General features: G+C 44.1%; 1 protein-coding gene across 6 annotated transcripts in view; it reads right to left on the bottom strand.

Moving 5' to 3' along the window:
- LOC144761611 (potassium/sodium hyperpolarization-activated cyclic nucleotide-gated channel 1-like) overlaps positions 1 to 12,281 on the bottom strand; it is a 1,852,618-nt gene that overhangs the window by 1,826,568 nt on the left and 13,769 nt on the right. The gene's annotated exons all lie outside the window — the stretch shown is intronic.

The following is a 12,281-nucleotide window of genomic DNA, read 5'->3' as shown; positions in this document are numbered from 1 at the left end:
GTGCGTGCTTTCTTGGGCATTACATCGTACTGTAGACAGTGGATTCCAAATTTTTCGTTATTGGGCAAACCCTTGGTGGCATTAACGTGTAAAAATACACCCAATCCCATTCCTTGGTCTGAAGAGTGTCAGAAAAGTTTTCTCGAATTACGCACAGCATTATGTTCGGCTCCTGTGTTAGGTACCCCCAACTACAGTAAGCCTTTCACATTGTATGTCCACGAGAAGGAGGGCTGTGCATTGTCTGTGTTGACTCAGTTATTTGGAGGTAGGCAGCGCCCATGCGCCTATTTCTCGTCAACTTTGGATCTGGTAGCTAAAGCATTACCAAGTTGTTTAAGGGCCACAGCAGCAGCAGCTGTTTCTATTCTACAGTCTGCTGGTCTAGTAATGAATAATACACTAATCGTGATGGTCCCGCATGCAGTAGACACATTGTTAAATAGGACCAAGACACAGCACTTAACTAGTGCTCGACTGTCCAGTTACGAATTGACACTGCTAGCGAGCCATGTGCACATAAAAAGGTGCAGTACCTTAAATCTAGCCACGTTGTTACCAATTGCAGAGGAATCAGATGCTTTAGAACAGCACGATTGTTTTCTCACAACAGAGGAAGAGACAAAAGGGAGAGTGGATTTATCTGACACTCCTCTTGCTGAATGTGATGGTACATTATGGGTGGATGGTTCATGCTTCAAGCTCCCAAATGGTAACGTGACTGCAGCATATGCTGTCACGACTTTGCACACAGTTGTTGAAACTGCACCAGTACCACATGGTTCAGCTCAAGCTGCAGAATTAGTTGCACTCACGAGAGCATGTGTATTGTCTAAAGGAATGAAAGTGACTGTCTACACTGATAGTCAGTATGCGTTTGGAGTGGCTCACAGTTTCGGACGATTGTGGAGAGAACGTGGGTTCCTGACTTCGCATGGAGCTAAGATTCAGCATGGTCAGTTGGTGAATGAGCTTCTTGAATCACTGACCTTGCCTCTGCAAATGGCGATTGTGAAATGTAGTGCTCACAAGAAGGTGACTGATGATGTTGGTCGTGGGAATGCATTTGCTGATGAGACCGCTAAAGAAACGGCAAAGAATGTGATGAGCCGAATGTATGTTGCAGGCCCTGAAAGATGGACTGGTGATGTCGGAATATGTGAGGACACGATAGAGAGTGTGAAGTCCATCCAAGCTGAGGCCACAGAGAAAGAGTTGAGCACGTGGAGAGAGAGTACAGGTAGAATGGATGCAAATGGTTGTTGGATTGATTTGACAGAGCATCAGAGATGGTTGTTACCCGATGCATATGTGCTTGCAGTGGTTACAATGGCTCATGGGATGGCTCATATCAGCGTGAAAGGGATTTGCGAGTTGTTGGCCCCAGTGTGGAAGAATTCAGGGATTCCCAAGTGTGCAGAGAATGTTGTCAAGAATTGCATGGTATGTCTGAAGCACAATCCCGGTAGGGGAACCCCAACTCCAGCTGGTCATTTTGCACCTCCTACGTATCCGTTCGAGGTTTTGCAGCTAGATTTCATACACATGGAGAGGTGCAACAACTTAAAATACGTGCTCGTTGTTGTTTGTGCTTTCTCAAGATGGGTAGAAGCATATCCCCTGAAAGACAATACTGCCTTGTCCACAGCAAAAGCCCTTGTGAAAGAGTACTTCCCCAGGTTTGGAATGCCTAGAATGGTCTGGTCTGATAATGGAAGTGAATTTGTGGGTCGTGTGATGAAAAGAGTGTGTGAAGGGCTAGGTATTAGGCAGAAGTTCCACGCTGCAAATCACCCCCAATCAGCTGGATTAGTAGAATGTTACAATGGCACTTTAAAACTTAAATTGGCCAAAATCCAAGCAAGCACAGGTCTTAAATGGCCTGACGCTCTACCCTTAGCACTCCTATCCACCAGAATGACTGTGCATTCACGAGTGAAACTCAGCCCTTATGAGATTGTCTTTGGCCGGCCAGCCAACATATGGGGAGTGCCTAGGCCCACGAAGTTCAGCGAGCTAGAACACCCTATTCGGCTTGATTACCTGTATGAATTGACGGCTAAATTGCGTGTTTTACATCAACAGGTACATGACTCCCTGCCTCCGGCCTCTGATACTCCAGGACACCCCATAAACCCTGGATCCTGGGTGTTGATAAAGAATTTCCAAAGGACTAAAAACGACCAGCCCAGGTGGACGGGACCATACCTCGTCCTTCTCTCTACCAGATCGGCAGTTCGAGTGGAAGGGAAGAAGGCCTGGATCCACGGGGCCCACTGTAAAAGAGTACCCTTACCTCTGCCCTATGACCGATGGGTCCAGGAGGGTGTCGCTGACCCAGAACCTGATGCCGTGCCAAATACCGTCCCTTTTAATGATTCGCATGTAAAAGGAACTGACTCTGAACAAGAAAACGAAAACATTTTGCACAAGGCTGTGCCACCATCCAAGCGAGTGAACATTACAGAGCCTGACCTTTTGTTCCCGGATCAGACAATACCTGGGAAACGACGGTATAATTTGAGACCGAGAAAAACGAACTAATAAAATCATTTCTTTTGCAATTTGAGACTAAAGATCCATGGACAAATAAAAAGATATTTTCTTTTTCCCCAAGTACTATTTTTGAAAGTGCAGCTCTCCCATCTAAGAAACTTGCTCATTTTTGTTTTTCGAACCGCCATTCGGGTTCCGCTGCTAGGGCCGCGGTTGATTAAAGTCTTTGGGGTGCAGCTGACGACGTTAGGTCGGTAGTTCTGGTTGGTCCAAGGGAGTTGCCCTAGACTCACGGAAGCATCCCTTAGCAGAGGCAACCTCCCACCGCGGGCAGCACTTTAGAGAGGATGGAGTTTCCCGATGTGGAGAGACCTGCCAAACAAATGAACTTTAAGCAGAGACTGTGTAACACGATGACAAAGAAAAGTTTTATAATATTGTGTATTTTTATGCTATTCAGCGTAATGATCTTTTTGATAAGTTATGTTTTATTCTCTTTCCATGTAACATTTGCGCCCACTGCATCACCCATACCTCCTCCTACTGTTTCCTCTCATTCTTTCCACCCTCTGCCTGACCACGAATCAAATAGGAGATTGGAGTTAGTTAATAACTCCTTTGTTCAGTTGTTACACCAACACCAACTTGTAATGAACACAACTAACTGTTGGGTGTGCGGTCTTATGCCTCACACAACGGATAAAGGTATCCCCTATTTGGTCCTGCCATTTAGTCACAATGGTTCTGTATGGGCATATAGGACAATGTTCATATATGCACACGAAATCTACCCCCTACGTTCTGTAACAGACAATCCTAGAAAAAGTGCTCTAGTCAAAGGTATAGTTGACATGATTAAGGAAGGTATTTCTTATGAGACTATCCCTAGAGATGAGACACTATTATACATAGGATGGAACATGACTGGATATGGAGCTGCCTTAAGTGAGAAACAGCAAGCCAAGAGGTCGTCCCCGATTTGGATTGTACCCCATCAGGGTCATCTATGTCTGCAAGGTAATGGCACGAATCCCAGGGCTCAGTTAGGGAAGAGTGTCTGTACTGAAACGTATATGTTTGGATCTCAGACTTCCCCTGCATTTTTAGCAGCTAAGGGTACTTATTTCATCTGCCACGATAGAGCCTATACATGGTTGCCCCCTGACTTTTCGGGCTCATGTTTTGTTTCCTTCCTGTTGCCCCCCACCTACACAGCAGCGGCAGACTACCACAGGACAAGGATAGTTAGAGGTGTTTTGAGTGAAGAAGACACTACAGGTCAAGAATTTGGAGACTTTGCAAAGGGTTTTCTGCCATTCTGGGGATCCATGGCTAACAGCAGGAACATTAGGCAATTGACAAGGGTAGTTGAGTCCACTGTGATTGAAACTACTGGTGCCCTTAGTAACTTGACTGCTGAGCTCCAGTCGGATCGACTTATGACCCTTCAGAACCGGGTCGCTTTAGATGTCATACTTGCAGACCGAGGTGGGGTATGCAGACTGATCCAATCTAGTTGCTGCATCTTCATCCCTGATAACGCTCCAACAGTGTACCAGGCCATCTCCAAACTACATAAGATTTCCGAATCTATTCATGTGAATAAAGGAGATTGGTCATTGATGGGATGGGTCTGGGAACTGATATCCGCCTGGGGATGGAAAATTCTAATGGTCATTGGGATGGTCTTAGCCATTCTTTTCCTGTTCTGCCTATGCATACAGTGTGCTCCTGCAATATGTGGCCTCTGTGTTACCTCATGTGTAAGGAAACCTGTGTCAAGAGATGAACTAAGTGCTAAAATGATGTTACAGCAACATCTCAAGGACTTTAGGAATATAGATCTGGATTCAGACTAACATGAGGATAGATTAATTGCCTATGTAAGGGCAAAAGGAGGGATTGTGGTTCTGAAAATCTGGATTCGTGTAATCGTTCTGGACTCGAGAATTAAAACTTCGTCGAAACATGACGAATTTGGTATCAAAAGACCGAGAATGACGAGTACATCATGTACATATATTTTCAGCATATTCGAGTGACGATTTCACCTCGAAATCGTCATTTGCGTTCTGAACCCTTGGCTTCCATTTATGTGTTGCCCTTTACATAGGCCTTAATCCAGTTGAATTCAATCCCGCAAGGACACATACTCCTTAATCGACTTTTCCATGACCTGTGCAAGTTGGAACAATTGCCCCAGGCCGAACTCGTTAGGTCAGTTCTCCTCCCAGTGGCCGAGCAAGATAGCATAAAGGCTCAACAAGCCATAAAACCATTTCAGCGCGCACACCTGCCGTATCTTGCTCACATCTGTCTCTACTCTTTTGCTTCACTTACTTTATGATGGGGAGGTGCCTGTTTTATTGGGGGTCCACCGATATCTGATGAAATGTTGGGCCTTGCCAGGTGATTTGTTATGGGCAGCACGTGGTGAAATATGTACATGTCATCATGACTCTGCTATTCTTTTGTAAACCAATAACTTTAAATGACATACTACAAATTCGAAGAATGTTTGCCTGAAGCTGAATATTCTGTATAAAGAGAGAAACCCGACTTTGTAAATGGCAGCAGTCTCCTGAGAATATACTTCCCCGTGTTGTACTTCTAGGACACTTGTTACCTTGGTTGCAGCCAATAAACTAATCTTTGACTTCACCTAGAAGACTCTGAGTTTCTGTGGTCTGGATCAGGAAGAACCCGAGGTCTCTGGGTGTACCCTGACACCGCTGGGTTACCGGTTCTGTGCCGGTTCTTAAAAACCCAGTACCTCACCAGGCATACACCCAACATACACATGCAGAAGCAGATACATCTCTCTGGCACTCTATTGGCCCAACTCCTATGAGACACACACCCCCAATGCCAATATCGGAAGTGGCACTACCAGATGGCACTGTAGTGAATACTCAGGCAGACATTAACACTGCATTTAGTAAATACAATGAGATGCTATACGGCGCCCCAATAAATACAATGCCGGACCAAATTGAAGCATTCTTAGCTGGCTTGATATACCCTAATCTAACAGAGAACGCCCAGGAGGAGTTGGATGACCTCATCACTAGGGCTGAAATTTAAGAGGCCATCAGAAAACTCCCACGTAATAAGACCCCTGGTTTAGACAGACTGCCAGCAGAATTCTATACTACTTTGGCAGACAACCTAACTCCGCAGTTTGAATGCTTATATAATTCAGCACAAAAGCCTATTCCCTCCCACTAACTACCATGCAAGCTCTAGTCATATCCCTTCCTAAGCCGAACAGAGACCCGCAAGACATGGCAGAATTTCGCCCTCTCTCCCTATTATCTACCGAATATAAGATACTTAGCAAAATTCTAGCCCGTCGGCTCCTACCCTATCTGCCAAGACTCATACAAATAGATCAATGTGGCTTTGTTCCAGGTCGAAATACGTCCCTGAATATAAGGTGCCTGCATTACGTCATGGATGCCACATCCAAGATCTCCTCAAAGACGGGCTGTATCTCTCTTGATCTCCAACAGGCGTTTGATACCCTAAACTAGGACTACATGTTTGCAGTTATGGGAAAATTCTGTATACCACCTGGCTATATGAAGTGGGTCAAACTTCTCTACACCGCTCCTACTGCTCGAGTCCGCACTGGATCCCACATATCTCACCCCTATCCGGAGGCAAGAGGAACAAGGCAAGGCTGTCCTCTGTCACCAATATTATTTGTACTGGCACTAGAACCACTACGCATTAAACTGCGGAGTGATGCTGCACACAATGGGATCCCACTGGACGGGACAACACACATAGTATAAGCGTATGCTGACGACCTTATCTTATATATTCAAGACCTAACGGAAGACCTGGAGCCCATTCCTACTATATTCCGACGATTTGAATATATCTCAGTGCTGGCAATTAATGCTACAAACTCACATGCTTTCTTTATGCAATATAGGGAAGACCCAGAACCTGTCCACTTTTGCCAAACTGCCCTGATGGTTGCACCACAATCCTTCACATATGTGGGTATACAAATATATAGAACACTTCGGGATCTCCTAGAAGAAAACCTGATGAAAGCAATTATATTGCAACAGGCCCAGGTCTCCTTCTGGACATCATTACCTCTTTCTACCTCTCTCGGTAATGGTTAGAATAGCCATCTCCAAGATGATATTGCTCCCAAGATTATTATACTACTTTACTAATATGCCAATTCCGATCCCTGCCAGTGTCTTCCGAATACTAGACACCCTACTTATGGAACGGATATGGGGTAAAGGACGTAGAAGGGAAAGCCTAGCAAAACTACAATTGAAACCGGAAGAGAGGGGGATTAGGGTTCCTGACTTCCGTGCGTACTGCATGGCTAGCCAACTGCAATGGTTGTTGTATTGCCTGGCTGGATGCAATCTAAATGAAATAGGATACACAACACAAAAACTAGATCAAGGGACGATACATACACAATCACTGCCTTACTCTAAAATACCACCTACAACTCCCCCTTTGCTCAAAACAGCCCTCCTGTATTGGAGACAGACATTACAATATACCAGATGGTCTTCCCCATAGTCACCTAATATTCCATTACTTGGAATTCCCACTACCACAGGGCTAATTACAAAAAGGAGAATTGCGCAATGGCCACAAAAGGGAGTGACAATGGTAGGAACGTTGTTTACAGATGGCATTTTAGCTGATCATGACAATTTCACCCACACTCAGGGAGTTCCACAAACACTATTCATATTACATGCTATCATAGTTCACTATGTCAAGAACCACTGGTCCCCGAACGATAATGAACCCTCCATGCATGGATTGGTGCACGCAGTTTATTTAATGGGTGAGGGACGTCACCTGAACCGCTGGCTGTACAGAGGCACGAGAACACATGTGGGGGCCTCTCTGGTGCCCTTACGGGAAAAATATGTGAGGGACTTTGGTAGAGACATAACAGATAAGGGGTGGGTTTACACCCAAGAGTTCCCCAAAAAAGTGTCCCGGAATGCTAAATTTAAGTATATTCAATACATGATTCTATATAGGGCGTACCTTACCCCACACCGTCTCAGCTGTATATACCCAGAGGCACAAGCCTGTTGCCCTAGGTGTAAGACGTTGGATATTGATATACTACATATGCTTTGGGAATGCCCACGTCTGAGGGGATTCTGGTCAACGATAGGTGGGGTAATTCAGGAAACGACAGGTACCTCCGTCTGGGATACAGCAGATAGCTGCCTACTAGGACTACACCCTTGCTCAAAAAAGCCAGAGAATACAGTATACGTTTGCAGATATGGCTATCCTCATAGCGAAGCGGGCCATCAGAATGAGGTGGAAATCAACTTTTCCCCCACCATTAAACACTAGGCACACGGAGATGGGGAGGGGCGGAGAGCACCATTATCAGAAGAGAGGAAATACCTGGTGTGAGCAAAACACCCATTTCCATGGAATGGGACCAGATGTTGGAAACACTGAAGGCCAAGGACCTGAGGGAGCCCTCTAGGCCCTAGTGAGTGTCGCCCTCTCGCACACAAGACATTGAGCCCATGCAGCATTGTCTCCTATATAACATTGTTCACTAAGAAACGGGGTAGCATGCATACCGGTTAAGATGCAGTACCGCGAAGGGAAAATGTGTGACTGGACCATATGACGGCACGTAACGGAGTAAGCCAGTTGGGGGGTAGAGGTGGGACAATAGAGAGTTGAGGAAGGTTACTTTTTATTTATTTATTTTGGTAAGCCAAAAACATTCAATAAACATTTACAGAAGCTGTGTTTACACACACATAGCAAATCAGGAGGAATCACAATATGCATGTCATTACAGTACATTACAAAATACACAAGAAAGCAAGAAGGTCATTACATATCCAATCTGCCTAACAGCAAATCAAATTCAATCAAGGGGCGAAACCAATATGATACTCATATTGGGTCGCCAAACCTTAGAGCCAACCAAATCCTAAAACCAAGACATACAAAACATAGAAGTTAGGCTAAGTCATGATTATTTTAAATATTCAGTGATCGTCCCCCATATCTTTATGCCTAACCTGCGCTTATGAAGCCCCTTTAGGGCATACAAACTATGTTCTAAATTATATATAGTGTAAAGTCGGCCCCTCCACATTTCAAAAGATGGTGGCTCTTTCTCCCTCCATAATGACGCAATTCATAATCTGGCTACTGCTACAAATAAGATATCTATATTGTTACCCCTGTGAATCATCCAGTACTCCCAACATCATCCCCCTTCGGGTAATCAAGATCTGTTCCCCTGTCACCTCTGTCAAAAAGACATCCATTTTGTGTATCAATTGCTTCAACTCTGGGCATTCATAAAACATGTGAATTCTATCAGCTTGCTCTATCCCACATCGCGTGCATCTACCCTCATTTAGCCCCCCCCACCGTGCTATTTTGGTGGGCGTATAGTACAAATTAAATAAGGCTTTGTAATATTATGATTTAAGGCTAAAGGATACCAGAAGTTTATCAGCCATCGCAATTGATTCCTGCAGGATATCCCCTTCCTGTTTCAGTTTATTATTCCATTTAAAGTTCTGTACTTCGATGTCATCCCTTTGTAATTCAATAAGGCTTTGAAATAAGTTACCAATCCTACCATGCTTTCTCAATATCTCCAGCAAATTACTTTTCCTAGCCAAATTCATTACATCTACTCGTCTTGTTAAGTAGTCCCGAATTTGGAAATATTTAAAAAAATCAGCTTGAGGGAGATCAAATTCAGACACAAACGAGGAGTAAGCCTTGATAACACCATTATTAATTAAATCCCCATGGTCATAAGACCCTTTCTCCACCATCTGGCCATGACAACGTCAGAAAAGATTAAGGGACTTAGTGCTAGGGAGGAAGTGGGTGTGTAAAAATTGAGTTTACCAATCTTCAACATATTACGAATCTGTAACCATGCGTTATTGGCAGCTTGAAGCACCTTAAATCGAATTTTTTTGTAGTAACTAGGCTCTAAATTTTGAAACAAATTCCTCTCTGTTTTTGAGCCCAACAAGATTTTATAGATATTCGGGGACTCCTCTACTTTTCCCTCACCTTCTCCAATCAGCAATATACCCATTTGTTGTAATAAACACACCCAATAGTAAATCAAGAAATTAGGAATAGCCCATCCCCTTCGAAGTCGTGGTAAAGTCATGTACCTCCTTGCCCGGGAGTTGGGGAAGGTTACAATGTTCCTGATTGGACTTCTTAGATACAGAGTCATCAAGATTGTATTTAGATACAACATCAATAATTATGGAAATAAAAATACATGTAATTTTGGTGAATTACAGTACCTAAAACAAGCAATTCTATAACTATGAACATATTATTGGAAGACAAAATGTGTATACTAGATGACCTCTGAAATGTAGGATAATGTCGTAACAGATTGTATTGCATATAACAAGAAACCCAATAAAACTGTTTAATAAAATTAATTCTTACCACAATATTGAGGCCTAAATAGCTTATACCAAAATATTGAAGAGTAATGTACATATAAGTATTGTTTTACTATTCTTAAATTCATCTCTACATACCTGGAAATGTATTTATTGACAAGTTAAATATATTGTGTATTCAACATTTAGGCCTGAATATTATAATAAAACTATATTTACCAGGTGATATTTTTATTGACACCTCTAAGCGTTATTCCCCATGTCGCAATCACCACGGCACAGTGCTCTTCACACACAACATGGAAACACTTAAACACTTCTCAAATAGGATCAATGTAATAATAACCCACTTTCCACTACATACCCTACATGGTCTATCATGCTGCACACATAGGCATGGGCACCAGCAATCCATACAGGGACGCTAAATATATTTGGTGTTCGCAAGAGGGGAGATCTACGGTCTGTAACTGTTTCAGAAAGAGAGCATTATGGTAGATGCAGGGAACCCGACCACCAGTTCTGCTAGCTCTATCTAGTCTAATAATGTAGTGACTAGGGAGGAATAGTAAATCTAGTATTGGAGCCGAGGCATCATTAAGCCATGTTTCTGTGAGGATAATGAAGTCGAGCTCATGTGTGATGATGAGGTCAACAATTTCTGTCTTTTAGCCTATCTGCAGTTGTGACGCATGCATTTCAGGTGAGTAGTGGTGTTCACTGAGAGAGACTGTGTGATGTTACTACACTTAAGATTGGTTCTGTGTACGGCTCTGGTGTTGAGTCTAGGTTCTGTGTGTGGACTAGCAGGAATAGTTGGGATTGGGCCAAGAGTGTCCAAGTCAGTTTTGTTAGTAGTGCTATAAGTAAGAAGGGAGGCGAGAATGTCACTGTCAGCAAGTTGCTCACTGAATCTCCTGGGCCAAGAGGGAGCATTAAGGCAGGGAATAGTTTTCCAAATCTAGTGAGGAAAGTAAGAGAGGTGGAAAGACAGCCTAGAGCAGAAGTTAGCGATTTGGGTGTGGGTACGAGATAAAGTTAATCGGAAACCTATAGGGCCTCTGAATGATCACCAACTCTTTGGTGATATATGTGAGTCTGTAGTTCTGCCTTGAGTTGAAGAAGGGAAAAAAAGAGCTTGTCTATTCTGGATTCCAGGGATGCGTGGAACCAAGTAGTCATAGTGTGGAGGAGAAGGCCAGGTGGTTAAGGAAAGCCTTGGGATGTTGTGTGGGAGCTTTGCTGATCAAGGAGATCCAGCAGAGGGTAGGTATGGGTGAGGATGGAGTTAGGTGGGAGCGGGGGAAGAGAGGAGTTTGGGTGTTGAATAAGGGTCATATGAGACAAGTTGCTAGTCAAATTAGGGAATTCGGGCTCCAATACTGTTAACAAATGGGTCATGGGGGAGACGTGGGAGTGGAAGTGTGACCCGCGGGGTTGAATTCATTAGATCGGGGTATAGTCATGGGGGAGGTATTCGAAACAGGATTATGTAACTCTGTGCTCCCTGTTCTAGAGACGAAGTGTGCATGTAGTCTGATTTGGCAAGTTAAGAGGTGAGACTTAGTCCAAGCAGAATGTGTTGTATCTAAGGTATTACAGGCAGGGGTCGAGGTAGGGGAGCAGGGGCGGGTGATGGGTAAGGGGCTGGGTGTGGGTAGGACAAGAGTGATTGCTATTAGGGGTTTCTGAGAGATGCCAGAGGAGCTAGTGCCACCTTGGGAGGGGGCAGAATCCTTATTGGTCACAGCAGGCTTGATGGCGAAGACTTCATTCAGGTTTTCCAAGTTGCTCTTTGACAAATGCATGAGGATGATCCCATTTCTAGATAGGGATATGGTAGCATCTGCTCTGCAGAACGGTGAGGGGGCTATCGATAGTCGCTGATCATGTGGTGTTTTCCTGGAGTTAGTGATCATGAGCATGGAGTATAGGTCTTTCTGCCATTGCACTCGTCTTCGACAACAGAGGCACAAAGAGAGATTTCTGCACCTGGCTATCATCAGTCCAACTGAAGGAGTAATCAGGGAAACACAAAAGGGACAGGCCTCACCTAAAGACTTTTTTGCCTTTCATAACAAAGACTGCTATCCCACCTTTCAACCCTACCATCCACCAAATAAAAATGTTGAAGTAGACTAATGAGCAGCTTCTTGCTAACTAAATGCTAACAGAATTATCTGTGGGCAGCACTCGTTCCACACCCTTTACTTTGGTGGCTGGGTCTCCTGCTGTCAGCAGCAAGATTGTAAGTAATACACTTCCACTATCGGGAAGCAAAGCCCTTATCCTCCATCATGTGCTAGGCAACTACAAGGGTACACATAATGGATACCACTGGCCTACATTGCTCTG

Source organism: Lissotriton helveticus, chromosome 6, assembly GCF_964261635.1.
Source record: "Lissotriton helveticus chromosome 6, aLisHel1.1, whole genome shotgun sequence".
Taxonomy (NCBI): Eukaryota; Metazoa; Chordata; class Amphibia; order Caudata; family Salamandridae; genus Lissotriton; species Lissotriton helveticus.
The sequence above is the reverse complement of the archived record's forward strand: the minus strand, read 5'-3'. Positions and strand labels throughout refer to the sequence as shown.